A 16,891-nucleotide genomic window follows, 5' to 3' on the forward strand; every position below is an offset into this window, starting at 1 on the left:
TATAGAAGACTTCAGGATATTCTGATAGAAACATTAAGATCTTTTTCTTTGGAGATGAAGTTGGAGACAACATAGGAGACTTTAGGACATTTAAAATGGCAGTAGATGTCTACACTTAGGTGTCTGATTGCTCACAAGGTTATGTAGGAGTTATTTATACTGAGTCCATGGCTATGATATCCACTTTGTAGGCAACTAGCCTTTTTTTTGCTAGCTAGATCTTTGTTTCTGAAATGGTCTCGGAGAAGATCTGCAAGGGAGGCATTATATTATATTAATTCAAATACAGGGAAGCCTAGTGTGTGGTCATTATGTAAAGTCAGAAATGAAATGTGTTTAATGTAAATGCTGTCATCATCATCTTCTTTGCCATGCCCAGAGATTTAGGTTCCATCATGAGGAGATGGGCTTCATAATTCTGCACCATAGGGACAATATCTGACCGTATGGAAAACTTGGTAATCTCTCTTGTGTTTAATGATGCTTTCGTATTATGCTAGAAAATCTTTTAATATTGGGAGGTGTATCTTGCCTATCTCTCAAATAAATTATTTTGCTTTTGTCTCTTCCCACAAGAGCTGTATCTTCAGCAAAAAAACAAATATTTTGAAATGTATCTGAAGAACTAACACTATATATGATTACACTGAACCTATATAAAGGATGTAATTCAGACTGCACCCTCGCTTGTGCCTTCCTGCACTTGCTTTGAAAGGAAAACAGTGAAAACTTAGGAAGCAAGAACAGATTCAATTTGAACATATTATTTGTGTCTGAAGAAAACCATGTTTAAGAGCTGGGATTTTTGAAAAATCCATTTCTGAGTTCTGTCTTTGCCTAAATTTTCTTGTGCATTCCATTGCTGTAGCCATTGATAAGTCCTGACAGGTAGGAACTTTGTCACTGCTTTTAAATATTTGTATGCTTACGGACATGCAAATGTTTACGGTATTTACAATGACCTTTTAATATCATCATATAAATGTTCAAGTATTTAGAAATTAATGTAGTTTTACAAAATCTGATTATGAACTTTGATGTTTAACACTTGAATGGAAGATCTCTGATTTGCATTTACTTTACACAAATGGATTAACTACATATGGTGCAAGGCACTGATGAATTGATCTCATATTTTCTAATAGTACAAAATATAGCCAGATGCTGTATATTAACAGAAAGAAGCAGCATAGTGGGAGAAAAAACAAATAGCATTAGCCCTGTATAATGTGCAATAGAATGAATGTGAAGTTGATGCTTAGGAATGTTTGTTCATTGGAATATCTATATATATTTTTAACCTTTTAATTAATACGTACATTTATCCATGTCACCAGATTCCTAGGTACATTTAAAATGACATAAGGTACATTTAAAATGACATAAAATGCAGAAAGTACAGAGATATAGGAGACTACCAAAACTGCTTCTTTTTCTTAATGCTTCTTATGATTTCTATTGACACAGTGATTTTGGGCACCAGAGAGCACTTAATTTCTATCACTATTAAGCATCACACTGAACTTCTCCCAGATTTAACAACACCTCAGTAGCAGTTTCTCTCTTGTTAAATGCTTTGTAGCAGAAGGAATTGGGTGAGAATAATCCACCTCTTCAAGATCAAGAAAAAGGGAAATGTGAGGGAAAAGAAATTCCCCAACTAAAGAGAAACAGTCATAAAGGAGAAGCAAAGTTTGTGCCTGAAGCCCTGAGTTGAAAAATGATTGTGCCATCTCTGCAGCTGGCTGGATCCACTGCCTTTAATGAGTGAGTGACTATCTTTGAAAGAATAAAGTCAGGCAGTTGTGCAGATGCACAACTTGTGGGATAGAGTGCAGGCAGTATGTATAAGCATGAAGACACTTTCCTGTGAATACGGAAAGGCAGCACGAGCACAACCTATAGCAAGCTGTTCAAAGAGTACAGCATAAATATAGGAGAGGGTTGTGTCCCAGTTTCCCTTCATGTTATGAGCAACCCAAAATTGCACATGTGTATTCAGTGTGGTAGTTTGGGCCTCATTCTGGTCCATGGCAGCTGGATCAGGCATCTGGCAGACAACACAACGTGTTCAGGAGCAGACACACTTAACGGTCATTTTCAGTAAGAAAAGAATTCCGTGCTTTTATATAAAAGCTGCCTGAAAATGGAAACTAATATGTTATAAAACTTCTGGTTTTGGAAGGAAAAAATATGCAAAGCCATTCTAGATGTGAAATACAGCCAAACTGTATTTTATCCAATCATAACATCAAAGAATTGTCATTGACAGTCTTACCAAAACCAGGAAATCTCTGCATGCTAACACCTCTATGTTTCTTTGATCAGGAAGCAAATATTCTAATAACTGCTGGCCACAGATGAAACAGGAGTGAAGTTATAATTTATTTAGCTTAATTTAAAATTGCTCAAAATACTGAAATGCCACAAAAATTGTAACATTGCTCTAGCTGTTCGCATAGTGCCATGTACTTGGGCAACATTAACTTCTGAATGCAAAGCCAACATGTAGATTACAATTGGAATTTTCATTCAAAAAACTGACAGGTTGCAGTTAAGTTCTTTGTTTTCAAGTTATGTTTTATTCAGGATAATGTTAGAAGTTATAGCACTCATCTACTTGAGAGCTGAGCTGTATGTAGGTTGTTACAGGCAAAAATAAATTAAAAAACAAAAAATAAAACCAATAACAACCAGGCTTCTAAATTGAATTCTTGCCTGAACTGTGCTGCTCCTCACATGGATCCAAGGAGAGCAGCAATTTCCAGGCACGTGCCTTTCTAGGGTGATGGCAGGGAGTGACAGGAATCAGCTGTGCCTTTTCCACCTCTTTCCTCTCAAATAGAGCAGGAAGATGTCCTTGGAGGTGCTCAGACCTTTGATTCTTCAAATTTGAGAGAAACAAGAAGGTCTTCAAATATAGAATTTTTCATTCACCCAAAATTATTGTAGTCCCAGCTTTGCAGCAACTTCTTTTTTTCTCTTATGACAAGTATATTACTCACTGTAATCATTCATACATGGTCACAGACTCTCTTTACTCCTGCTTTATTTCTAAGAAGTCAGCCTACTCAGGAATTATATTACCTTCATACATCAGAGGTGGTAATTCAGAGTAGAAACAATCTGTTTCCACTAAACAACCTCCCTTGGTCAGCTGCATCTCTGGGAACTGGACAGGCAGGAATAACTGGTCTGCTGGACCAGAGAAATTATCATCCCTCTCCTCTGTATTCTGCACTCATGAGGACGCACTTTGAGTACTCAGTTCGGTTTTGGGCCCCTCGCTGCAAGAAAGAAATCAAGATCCTGGTGTGTATCCAGAGAAGGGCAACAAAACTGGTGAGGGGTCTGGAGCACAGGCCTTATGATGAACAGCTGAGAAAACAGGGATTATTTAATCTGAAGAGAGCACTTAGGGGAAACGATATTGCTCTCCATAAAAACCTGAAAGGAGGTTGTGATAAGGTGGGGTTTGGCCTCTTCTTCCACATAACTAGTGATAGTATGAGAGGGAATGGCCTCAAGTTGTGCCAGGAGAAATCCAGATTGGACTCTAGGAAAGCCTTCTCTGAAAGAGTGGTCGTGATGGAATGGGCTGCCCAGGGAGGTGATGGAGTAACTGACCCTGGAGATGTTCAAGAAATGTTTAGATGTTGTGCCGAGGGGCATGGTTCAATAAGAAATATTGGTGGTAAGTGGATGGTTGGACTGGGTCATCTTGGAGGTGTTTTCTAACCTTGGCGATTCTATGATCTCCCTATCTTTTTTTCTCTGGCAAGATTTAGGCAGGCACCAAATTCTGGGCAGGATTGCTCTGGAAGTATTTACAATTGAATATAAAGGGTTACATTCCATGTCTTAACACAACAGTAAGATGTTTAGAGTTTTGGACTGGGAATGTAGGTTATTTAATAATTAGTGGTCACAAGGTGATGATTTTTTAATTTACAAAGTAAAAAATAAGTTCTACTATTACTTATTTTGTTCTATGAGTCCTTTTCTTTGATTAAATGTTTAAGCCTGAGTTAGAAATGTCTGTCCCCAAAACATAAGAGATGTGATCATATTTAGTTCAAAGAATCAAGAAAATATTTTACTTGATTCCTCAGATAAGCTGTTTTCCCTGAGTATGGTATTGTTTCTTGGCAATGTACAGCAGTCTCCTTCTGGTTTAAAGGCAAAGCACCTCAATGTAAAACTGCCTTTTGTAATCTATAAAGTGATGTGTTGTGGTTGTTTTATGAAGAATAAACTAATCTCACAAACTCTGATCTATTATATGATCTAATGACAACAAACATGTCCCCTGCGAGAGATTATGCTCCAGGCACAATTTCCATCATGTTCAGAATGACTGCAGTAAACTGGTACTGTACAAAAATATGATGACAACAGTTGTGCATTATCATGTGAAAATGGTAACAGTAAATTTTACTGTCTACTCTCAAAAGAGGAACTCGGATGCTCTCTCTGGACCTAACTATACTCCAAGTGATTAGTCAGTGTAGCATATCCTGAAAATAATTCAATGTCAATGGCTCTTATTTGAAATAAAAGGACATTGCTTGAGACGTGCCTAGGGCATCATGCACCTCCAAGACTGAATGGAAAACAATGCTGTTCCTTGTTCAATGCATGTGATTACTTCAGGCAGTAGATTATCAAAATTAATAAGAAAAAAATATATCCTCTATATTCAGTAAGTTCAGCAGGTATTAAGAAATATGTTCCGAGGATTTTACTAGGTACAGTACACATAGGGTAAAATGTACTGTAATTGTGACTTCCAGCTTGGAAAACCAAACAACTCTGAGCCCCTTCTAGTCAACGAGTGGCAATGGTTAGAAAAAGAACTCTAAGGATAGTATTTTTAATAAATTGGCATTGATGGTATTATAATGGTACTTGTAAATTAGGTGGCCTCTGTTTATTTATTTATTTTTTTATTTGAAAAAAACTATAGGAAAGATAGTATGAGTTCAGAAAATAATAAAAAGGCCCAGAGAAGCAGAAAATCAACCACATGAAGTAAGATTGAAAAGACAAGAGCAGTTTACTTTAGAATAGAGATGAACGAGATAAGACATGAAAAATAACTGAGTAAAAAGATAGTAACAGTGACTATAGAGAAGCCATAGGCTGTCTACTTAGCTGCTGACTTAATATTAGAGGAAGACACCAAATCTAAAATTGATATTAGGATATTTTTTTTCAGCTAACAAAAGTAGTTGCCACAATATATTATCGAAGTCAAGAGCTCAGTCAGATTAGAAAAGGAAGTAGATGTTTGTATAGATTATAACATCCAGAGTTACTAGGGTTTTAAAATAATAATAAATCTAGAAATGATATCAATCCTCATTCTTTAGGGCAGAAGATAATGATAGTAGCTAGGAATATTATTTTCCCTTGATCATAACTTTTAGCCATACACTTGGTGAGATCTTTCTTTTCCTCTGAAGCATCGGAGGCCGGCTGTTCTGAGACAGGTGGTCAAGAGCGCCTCTAATATTTCCTGAGAGCTTCAATGTTGAGCTTGAAAAGGCTGTGACTGAAAATATTTGTTGTGTTGCCTAAACTGCTTGTCTAGAATACTCAAAAATATTGTTATTATTTTTTAGACCCAGGCTGAGTACATAAGCTGTATATAAGAATAAACTATGAAAGCCGTAAGTACCTGATAGCTGGCTGGCTAGCTATATACATTGAGACTGACAGGTTAATGGCAATAACCATGTTATACTTCAGAGGCCAGGATGAAGACTACACACAGTCTATCACTAACACCAGATTTACACCCTCGTCCAAGCAGAAAAAGATATGTACATAGCGAGAATGCATGCCCCCAAAAATGGTTGGGATGGGTGTTAAATAGGTGAAGGAACTACAGTGTCAGTTAGCAAAATTATGACAACATGGTGGAATGCATTTTGTTGTGTTTTGTTGGTTTTTTTTCTCTTTTACGTCTTGCATATTCCCAGTTAATAGGAACTTACTATCTGTTATTGTAATGTTGCAGTGCTTCCTTCAATGTCCCAAAGAAAAGTATGCTATTTGTGGTTTTCCACCACAGACATCTTTACAGTTTTTAAGGTCTCAGTTTTCCAATAGGGGTGGAAATGGTGTCGTACCAATAAAAAGGTGTGCCATCCAAATTTATTTTAAAGAAAAAATATATGGAAAAAAAATCCAACAAAACCAACAACAGTCCTCCCTTTAGTAAAGTAGGTTTTACTCTGTTATGTGAAAAACCTCCTATAATTAAATCCATAGACTCAATAATTATCATGACTTGGTGTGGCTTGGTAGAGCTTTGAAGGTAAAAGTTATGTGGAACATGTTTATAAAGATACAGGAGCAGCATTCTTAATGAAGATATGTCTCTAAAACTATGTGTGAATGAGATTATGATGTATGAATAACTTGAAATTGGAAAAATTTTTTGTTTCTTTTGTTGTGTTTTCTTCTTTGCAAACATTTAGTTTCTCCCGTGATGGATTATAATTTTATCTGGGAATTCTAGAATAATACCTCTTCTCTCAAAAAAGAATTCCATGGAGTAATCAAAATAACCACATAATTCAATCTGAGTTTCCACAGTACTGTATCTGATAGCCTAAACATTCTCTTAGCATTTTCCCTATTACTTAGTTAACATACGAGATTAGAAGCAGTGCTCTATTTAACTGTGAATCTTCATGAAGCCTCTCTCCCGGTGGACCACTTTTTAAGAGAAAATCTCTTTCCTGAAATTTGAAAGGTCTTATAACTACTGAAACACTGCTAACTTAATAAGATCTGGCTTTGATCCTCCTTCTACAGATGACCAGATATGGCATTTACCATCCTTTCAGGCAAGGCCTTTGCAAGCAGAATCTCCATTTCTACAATATAATCTTCTATAATTTGGTACTAATTAGTGCATTAAATCAAGGTTCTGCATACTGTCTTTAATAACACTAGCTACTGAATCACCTATTAGGAAGGATCTTAACTTAGCTGATAAATGATGAAAGTATTATTAACTATCTAGCTGTCTAGCTGATTTTCATTGACTACAAGAAGACTTTTTTTACTTTACCAGGCAGTGCCTCACTGATTATACAATATTTTTTTCATCTAAATACCTCTGATTACTGAAAAATAGTTCTTCAGCACAGAGACTGGTTTTGTTTGCATGTTAACTGAAACTTTTCAGTCATTTTTCAGTGATTGTTTTTAAGTGTGTTTAGTAGTGGTGGGCTTATTTCAAATCAGCTGCTTTTGTGCATCTGTGAGTCAAGCTATTGATTTGGATCTAAGGAAACTTAATTTCTGATTTCTTAGCTACGTATTTCCTCTTAGAAATCCAAAGAACTCTCCTGAATTGTTTTCCCATTTTGCTCAGGATAGGAGACTAAAATTTCTTGAGGTTAGAAATACTTCACCCTGAGAGCAGTAAACTTAAATTAAAAATGACATTTCTGAATATAATAGCTTGTGTGATATATTGAAAAAGGGACCTTCCAAGAGAAAAATTACAGGAGAATGAGCTATTTATATTTTTATTATTGAACAATGTGAAAAATGCAGATGTTATTCTGAAAGTAATCATGCAAAATTTAGTAGTGCCCAATACGAATGCATTTGGAGTTCTGATAAAGACCTGGTCCAAGCTTTCTTCCACCTAGCAAAACAGAAATTGCACATGCTGCTGAGCTTCTTTGTATAATTCCAGAATCTGAGGGTTTTTTTAAGGGGACTTAAAAAATAATTATAACCCAGTTCTGTTGTTTTACTGTTACAGTTCTTTCAGATACAGATTTTTGAGTGTTGTTCGTGCACAATGAAGTATAAGTAGCATTATTTGTAATATTTTATATTCTATTCATCTGTAACTTTTACTAAATTCTAGTTGTAATCAGTACCACAAACCTCTTTGTCCTGAATTACCATTTCCTGAATGTTGTTTTGAAATTCTATTGTCAACCTATCCCTGATGAAAAGTTATTATCAGTTAGCAAAGTACTTAAAATCACCTGCCCTCCCAGCTAATTAAATAGCTTGGTTCTGTCCTGCTTCTCATTTGGTGAGAACAGTAGGATGGCTTCAGAACAAATAGATAATGAATACCAAACCATAGTATCTGAGCACTGCAGACTGCTAAAGCCACTTCTTAGGACTGAAGCTCCACTCTTATGTCTGTGCTTCTTATGAAAAATAAATAAACTAAATGGAGCTAAATTTTTTTTTCTTAAAGAATTCTGAGTCCCTGGATTGTGGCTTCAGAATGGAAAAGCACTGTTTTAAAGGCAAAAATGCAGATGAATGAAGTGTTAAGCAATGTAGAGATTATTGAAGAAACTGATCCTAAAAAACCCAACATACTTAAAGAAAGCTGAAATATTTGTGACTTTTTAAATGAGTTTCTGATATTCACCTTTACTAGCAAGACAAAAAATTCAGAGTAACTCCTTGAGTCTCTTCTGTCACTCATTAGTATATACTAGGCTATTACAGAATAAATCAGGCTAGCTGTCTCTGTGTTGAAAGGTGATTTTATTCAATGTGTTTTGTTCCTGCTTTAGATCCCGTATTTTCCTTACTTACTGAGTATGCGTGCTTTGCTGTCCTGAGGTGCATAAGTCCAGTTCATTCAAATATTACTTTTTTTTGTAGTTTTACTTCTTTGATCTGTTATGCTTCATAGAGATGCTTTGACATTTTAATTATTGATTCTTAAACATGTTTTATTCACATTTGTGATTCCCTGTTAAATGCTAATCAATAAATAGCATAATTAATTTACTAAATGAACCTAAAAATGGGCCTTTCCATGCTGTATAAAATTTCCTTTCTAGCCCTCAATCCACCTATAGGCTGAGCCATTTCTACCACTGATCTTCTTGAAGTCTTCCCAAGTTTTTTATAATGCAATACATACTAGCAAGATGAGAAAAGATGAAAAAAAAAAAACAACATTGTACAATATATTCCGAATAGCAGTTGTTAAAGTATATGTGAGACTTTAGATAGCAAGATCACAGAGAAGATATTTCAGTGTCAGTGATACAATAAAGGTTGTTGTATACATTCTCTTCATTGGAAAGTGGACTTAGCAAACATGCATGTGAATGGGAAACTCAGGTTTCCAAGTTGGGCTAGGATCGATGCAAAAATCTCAGGAACCTGTGCAGTCTTTCTCCTTAAAGCTTCATCAAAGTCTCTGTTTCAGTGACAGAAGTCAAACCGTTTCTACTGAGGGTTGGGGCAGAATTGTGTTTCACTGGAAAAATCCTACCTCTAGAACTGAGTTAAGCATAAATATACATAAGCCAAATAAAGTAGATGATTTAAAATATTCCACATTTAAAGCATCCCATAAATCCAGGGTTTTGGTTTAGTAGTTGGGTAGGGATAGTGATAGGAGGATGGTTGGACTAGATGAGCTTGTAGGTCCTTTCCAACCTTATGAACCTATAAACACCTAATAAATCTGCTGAACAGTTCTTCAAAATAGGTAAGAATTATGCTTGTTTTAGAAATGGAGAAGCAGTAGCAGAGAGATTATACAATTTGTTCATGGTCAAACTCCAAGCCTGCATAGGAGCCAATTGCACAAAGCTTTGTTTCTTAATCCATTATTACCATCATAAGAGCAACTTCTCTTCATCACCCTCAGTGATGTGGAAAAGTATGCTATGGAAAAATCTAATTTTCTGAGCCTTTATATACATATATAAGCTAATGAATCACTTGGATTATGTAGTTTGATAAATGAGTATTATGAAAGATTTGAACTGTTTTCAATGCCTATTGTCAAAAAGTGCCTTAAGTACTCTGCCCTGCCCTGCTCTACCCATATGTGCTCTCCTCATCTTAAAAGCATGCCTGTGGCTGATTATGGTGATTTTATGAAAACCTGTTTAAAATTTTAAGCCCCCTTTACTCAGTTTGGCCCTGACAGCTAGCTGAAAGATGATACTGTTAAAAACCAGTGACTCTGTAAACATGCTCATATTTAAAATTTTATGTACAACAAGCTGGAAATGGTAAAACATATTAGACTTCACACTTATGTTAATTTACATCATAGGGTTAAAAATATTAGGTGAAAAATAAGGCTGCACCCTTCCCATTGTTCTGTCTCAGTAACTGCGTTCTGGCTTCATTGGGTGAACAAGCACACTTGACTTGGCTTTCTGTGGAAAATTTCCCTGAATGTTATATATAAAAAAATTAATTTAAAAAGCTAATTTTAAAAAGTATTTCAGGCTTAGTCTTATTCTTTAAAAGAAATTATTTAAGATCCTTTTAGTTCCACTGGATTCAAGTCTTACACAATTGACAACTTTGGAGCCTAATTAAGTTTCAGTCATAGGCTATTTTACCTTGCCTTAATATCTCTGATTACATGGAACATATTTGTGGAGTAAAGTGTATTTCTGATTTAAAGAGTGTAATGGAACAAATAGGTAGTATTCCTCTTCAAGGTAAACTAGGATGGATAATTTAATTTCCAAGGCGACAAATTATCTTATCATGAGTGAACAGGCAATTTCTTCCCTGCAATAAACTAAGTAGGGACAGACAGCTCTAACCAGATGAAATCATTATCCTTTTTAAAGCAGAAGCATTGAATAAAAGTAATTTTCTCAGTCTGAGTTTCATAGTAGAGTGTAGCTCAAGTAAACACGGCACGCTTTGGTCTTAGGTGCAATATGTTTAACCCTTTCGGTGGAAAAAGATAAGTGTTACATTATACAGATGATGAAAGGTAAAATAATCACATATACACACTTACACATTCTTTATTTATATATATATACAAGTGTGCGTGTGTGAGCATGCTCCGAAAGTAATGCCTTCTATTTTTTTATTTCTTAGGTCCATGATACCAGAGGCAGATGGTGGTGGTGAGAATAGGAGTTGAGCCTTCCCACCAGTATTCCACTGGACTTTGTTACTGTGTGACAGATGGCAGCAAAGGGGCAGTCTGACAAATAACGTCTGACATGGAAGTGCAGATGATGCAAAGGTTTGTCATTGAATATTTCCATGCAGAAAAAAAATAGTACCCATTGACATCCATCAACACTTGCTTGGTTTTTATGATCATGGCATGCAGACTGTTGTTCATTGCTGGCCAAAATGGGTACCTAATTGGTGGTGACTGTGCTAAAACATAATGCTTGTATTTGAGAACGTGCTCTATCAAAAAGTGTTATTGTGCTTTTTGTATCTGTTGTATGAAAATAACTAGGAAACATTATTTTTAGAGTGTGTTCATACCTATATATTATATATATAATTAAGAAAGCAGGGTTAATACTACTTCTTTGCAGTATATTTTAAAATAATTATGAGTACTTGTACATAAAAAAAAAAAGTACTTGTACATACACAAAAACTAGCCGAGTCCTTCATGTAGCTGGATTTTCACCCATATATTTTTCCAAGCTATCTAATTGCTTCTAGACTATTTTGCCTTGACCTCTCTCTCCAAAAGTTGTTTGGAAATCAGTGGAACAAGTGTAATGATTCCCTTCTTGGTTTACCATGGAAGGATGGAATATCACCATCATATCTTATGTTAAGTATTAATTTTGGGTGTTCCAAAACCTTCGGCAAGGAGAGCTTATCTCATATAATCATTTAAAAGTAGATCAGTCTTCTGTTTAGGAGTGCTCATTTGTTTTGATATTAAGAGAACAGATTTTCTGAATGCCTGGCATTTGATATTTTCGATTATGTGATACAGTTATCACCTATTTGAGTAAAACCATTACAAAAATATTTGTGGGACAAGGGCATTTTACCAAATGTGCGTGAGGTAGCTTATCTACCACTGCAATAATCCTTTATGCATATTAATTACAAACAATAGGTATGTGTGAACTAGTATTGCTCTCATTTAATTTTTCTTCTTCATCTTAATAAAAAGTAAATAGAGCACTTAGCACTAACTCTTTTTAGTAATATATATTTCCATGTTGAAAATGACATTAAAACAAAAACACCAATACTAAACCCAGGAATGTGTTCCTACACGTGTTGATTAACACTGATCACGTCATTCAAGTTGAAGGCCTCTAAGAATTGAACTTGACTGACAAGGTTGGGTTTGAAAATTTGGCATTTCTGAATCTGCACCTTCTCCCTGCAAAGTTCTTTGAAATGATCTGATATTGATGTCTTTCAATAGAAGCTTTTGGAATGCTAGTTAGAAAGAAGGAGGTTTCTTAAAACATTGAGGTACTCTAATGAGCATGGACTCATTTGTGAACCACTGCTGACCTTGTATTGCCATCTCTAAAATTTCTCTGGGTTGTAATGATTAAAGTAGTAATATTTTTCTGCAGACACTCTGGGATACCTCGACTGTGAAATACTCATGTATAAAACTGCATTCTGTAGTCTTTCTTTACTCCTAACTCATTTTCAGTATTTTCATATTTTCAGTGGTTTTCTTTGTTTGTTTGTTTGTTTGTTTTTAATTAAGGAGAATTAAATAGCTTGTTAGAAAGCAATTCCATCATATGCTCAATTGATACGATTCGTAATTTAAAAATCTTTAAACGGAGGTCAGGTTTTTACCAAGATAGGTGAAAAAAACTGTACTACAAAAGGATTATGAGAAAATCTGGGAATGACAACAAAATTACATTGCCACCTTTTTTTTTTTCCCTGCAAAATCATGTTTAACATTACCTTTGCTTAGGGCTGTGATACTTTCCCCCTCAGAACTCTATTATTGCCTGAACGTGTACTGATTTTGAAGGGCAGATGACTGCGTAAAGCACAGGTTTTTTACAGACTTCTGTACTTTTATTTTTCATTTCATGACTAAAAATGCATCTCTTGTAGATTTGTGATGGTTTTCTTCAAGAAAGATGATAAATTATTTTTGGATAGTGATTTACATAAAAATGCAAAAAAGTGCAGTATATAGCCAAAATGAAGGTAGGGTTGTTTCTGTCCTGTTTGCCTCTATGCTGCAAACTGTGGCATTGATTGATGCAATACTATGAGCATTCTTCATAATTCTTTTTGCTTTAAATCAAACGTGCAAAAAAAAAAAATTGTAAGAATCTTTAATATTCACACAATGCAAAAATCTGTTGATGAACAGGCACTGCTAATAAAAGAAAAATAATTTCTTCTCCAGAAATAATACATCACATCCTGTGTTTTTACAAACTTAATAATGTTTTGCTTTTTTCTTATTATGACTGACCAAAAAAACAAGATAAAATCATGCTTATTGAAGTACCATTTATGCACTGTTTGAAATCGAGCTGGGATAGGATGCTTGCACTTAACCACTAATACAGTAGGAAAGTATTATGTGTAATTTAGCTTTATATTAATTTTAATCAAAAGCAATAAAAGCCATCACTGATCACTACTGGTGCTCATTTTTGTATAAGGCCTTGTTTTACTCACAGGATAACAGCATTTAAATCATCATGTGCAAAAAACTGATCTCATTTAAGTTAAACCCTCAACAGATAGGAAATACTGTAAATAAGACTAATTGTGAAACTGAAATTTTAACTGCTGTGCATATGTGCATTTCACTAACATTTGAGGGTGGACACAAGTCTATGAAACATTGGAAACTTCAGAACTTTAAGATGTCCACTTGTTTGTAACACAGAAAGATACACAGAAAGACTGGAATCTATTAAGACAAAGCAGTGTTTGTGGATTATTGGAATTGAATAATAAAAAAAAGATGCTTTGCAAAAACAAAAAAGTATTTGTGGAAAAATATGTAATGCTTGTAAATCAAAACAAAAAATGTAATTTTAAACATCAAAGTGACTGACCAGATTCTTCTGAAGGACTTTTTGTTTGAATTGGTTTTAAAAAAATTTAGGGACTGAAAATCACTGCCTTTAAAACTTACGGATAGATTTATTGCGAATTGGGTAAAGCTTATTTTTGTGAAGGAGGTAGGGAAAAAAATTTTGACTTGAAAAAGATATTTTTTGAGTTTTTATTACTCTTAATTTAATATGGAAATGCAATCTTTTCTATTAACAATGAGCTATGTTTGTGGCTTTTGTTCAGCTTAAAAATTGAATTATTTTGTTGCAACTATGTTTTCAAAAAAAAAAACTGGGGAAATTAGATGCCACCTTCTCATCTGTCATAGATTCCCTGAGAAATGCTAATCCAGACAAATACACAGAGGTTTTTCCCTGCCTTGAATACCTGGTAGTTGTGTACCAGGACTGCTGTACTCTTGCATGCACAGCTGATATCCATGTGCTTAAAACCCATAGCTATAAGAATGAAGTCTAGTTCACTTATCTGGAATACCGTAATGAAATGTATTTTTACTTCAATCTCTTTGTCCAGTAGTTCTTCATTTTAAAAGTAATGCTAGTGATTAAAGCTGTTTTCTGGGTTGCTATGCAGATGCTAGTTGTCTTGATGATGATAATCCACTCAATATCTGCAGATATGGAAACAAGTTGAAGTAAAAGTGGACGCTGGAATTGAAGCCTGCCAACCCAGAGATACACATCCATGTTGCCTTGCTTTCTTCTCTCCCTTCTTCCCTTTGAGACACAGTGCTGTTGTACTGCTCTTCAGTATTTTCTGATGCCATGTCCAGTACTGAACCTGTAGCTTGTCTATCTGACATGTGAGCAGCCACTCAAATGAACCATAGCCACCTGTGGGTCCCCCTTGCCTCTGCTTCCCATTATTTAATAATAAATTAACCAACAAACCTCTTCAGATCTTCCTGAGGTAAGTGAGAAAGCTTCTGGTGCTAATTGCTATTTCAGAAGCTGGGTCCAGCTGTTATAGTCAAAGTTTGTGTGAGAACAGGATGCACGTTCCTTTTCCCTGGCAGTCTGAAACCAGTGTTATCCAGACACATCTACAACTTTGTGTTCTCCAGCTGTTTCCCTTGTTGAGGATATCAAAGTTTGACCATGTTTTGAGGAAAAACTACGTTTTTTCCATATAAATTAATTTCTTACCAGACAGAAATTCTAGTTCCCCTATAGTATTAATTTTTTTTTTAAAAAAGCACATGCATTTATACAGAAATCAGGACCTAATGTCACTGTCCTGTTATCTCTAATAGTGCAAAGTGTTATAAGTAACACTGTGAATAGAAGGCAAGAAAATGAAAAAAACTTCTCCAGTGTGTGTACTATCCATCCTCTATTGAATTAGTGGGCACCCACCAGAGAGTGCAAGAAAGCCTGAACCTGAAACCACATACACATTTAGTAGAAAGATATGCATGTTTATTTGCAATTTTAAATCTGATGTTTCCTATCTGAAAAGGTATTGATTTTTGAAATTATTTTTTTACAACAATGAAATGTTTATTTAATATATTTCTATCTAATTGTGTTTAGAGTAAGTACTTGCTAATGTGAGTATGTAATGAGGAAAGGATTGGGGGGAGAAAGGTTCTGCCCCTGTAATATGTACGCAGATAATCCAGTCTAGATAATTATATGTCCACATAATTTAAGGTTAATAATTATCAATTACTCAGTGAAGTTTCAGTTAATTTTTAACAAAGGTCACTGGTGCTCGGTTTATCAAGTGGCTTAGTCATGATCCTACCAAAAGGGTGAAGATAATAAGTAGCTCTATCACTGATCACCAGGACCTTGAAGCTTCGTTTGTCTACTCTATTTGATAGGTTTTCTGTTAACAGTGCAACCTGAGACTTCATTATCAGTGAATTTCCTGACAACTTCAATTTTGGTAGTCTTTATTAATTTATATTATTCCACTAATGAAATTTCACCAAGTGCATCTGAAATGTTTTAATTATTTTGCACCAGATTTCAATCATATTCTGAGCCTATGTAATTGCCTCAGATTTACTCCCCTATAATTGAGATCATAATTTGACCCAATATGTTAATGACTTTAAATTGTTTCATCCTTTTTTTATGTTTTAATGAAGACTTGTAAATGGGGTCACCTACCTACTCATACACTCATACAGAAGGGTTTCTCATTTGTTTGATACAGGTAATGTAGGGAGTGTCCATGGACAAAGACCAACTTGAATGTCACTAACTGCTGTCAGAAAGGATCTTTAATAGAGAGATAATATGTGTGAGAGAGGAATAAGCAGGCTGATGGAAACAATGAAATCAAATTCAGCTAAGATGTGTATTTTGGCAGCAGGAATTTATTTCAAGTGGAATAAGGCTTCAGGATAAATGACAGCACTGGTAAGAAGCAAGAGGGATTGCCATTAGGGGTAAGAGGACATGAAGCACACACTCGTGAGATGTACAGGTAGTGACATAGCTGCTATCTGTTCCAGGTATTAAAAATGATCTCTTTCTAATGGGTAATCATTACCACCAGTGACAGCAGCACTAGCCACAGGTGTATTTTGTAACCTGTCTCCAGAGAGGTGGAAAAACATTTGCACTCTGGATTATTTTCTTTCTTTTTCCAATGGCAGTTTGAAATAAAAATATACAGCTACTCTGGGAAAGAAGAGGCAGAATGTAAGATTCCCTTTCTATCTGAATAAATGTGTGTTATCTGGAGTTGTGTCCCTTTGGTACCGGGAATCTTGCACTCGAGAAGAAATGCAGGGAAAAGAAAATCACAATCGGTGATGAGCAGAGTGTGCTTGCTGCCCAGAAAGCCAACAGTATCCTGGATTCCATCAGAAGAGGGGTCGGTCAGTAGAGTGAGGGGGATGATTATCCCCATCTGTTGTCCATGATAGTCCAGGCCCTACCTGGACTATCATGTCCAAGTCTGGGGCCCACAACACAGAAAAGATGTGGAGCATTTGGAGATGCTCCAGAGGAGGGACATGAAGATGTTCCAAGAGCTGGAGCACTTCTCCTATGAACACAGGCTGAAGGAACTGGTCTTGTCAGTCTGGAAGAGAAGGCTG

The sequence above is a fragment of the Cyrtonyx montezumae genome, unplaced genomic scaffold (assembly GCF_038088225.1).
Source record: "Cyrtonyx montezumae isolate F1298 unplaced genomic scaffold, pur_monq_1.0 scaffold_2, whole genome shotgun sequence".
Classification (NCBI taxonomy): Eukaryota; Metazoa; Chordata; class Aves; order Galliformes; family Odontophoridae; genus Cyrtonyx; species Cyrtonyx montezumae.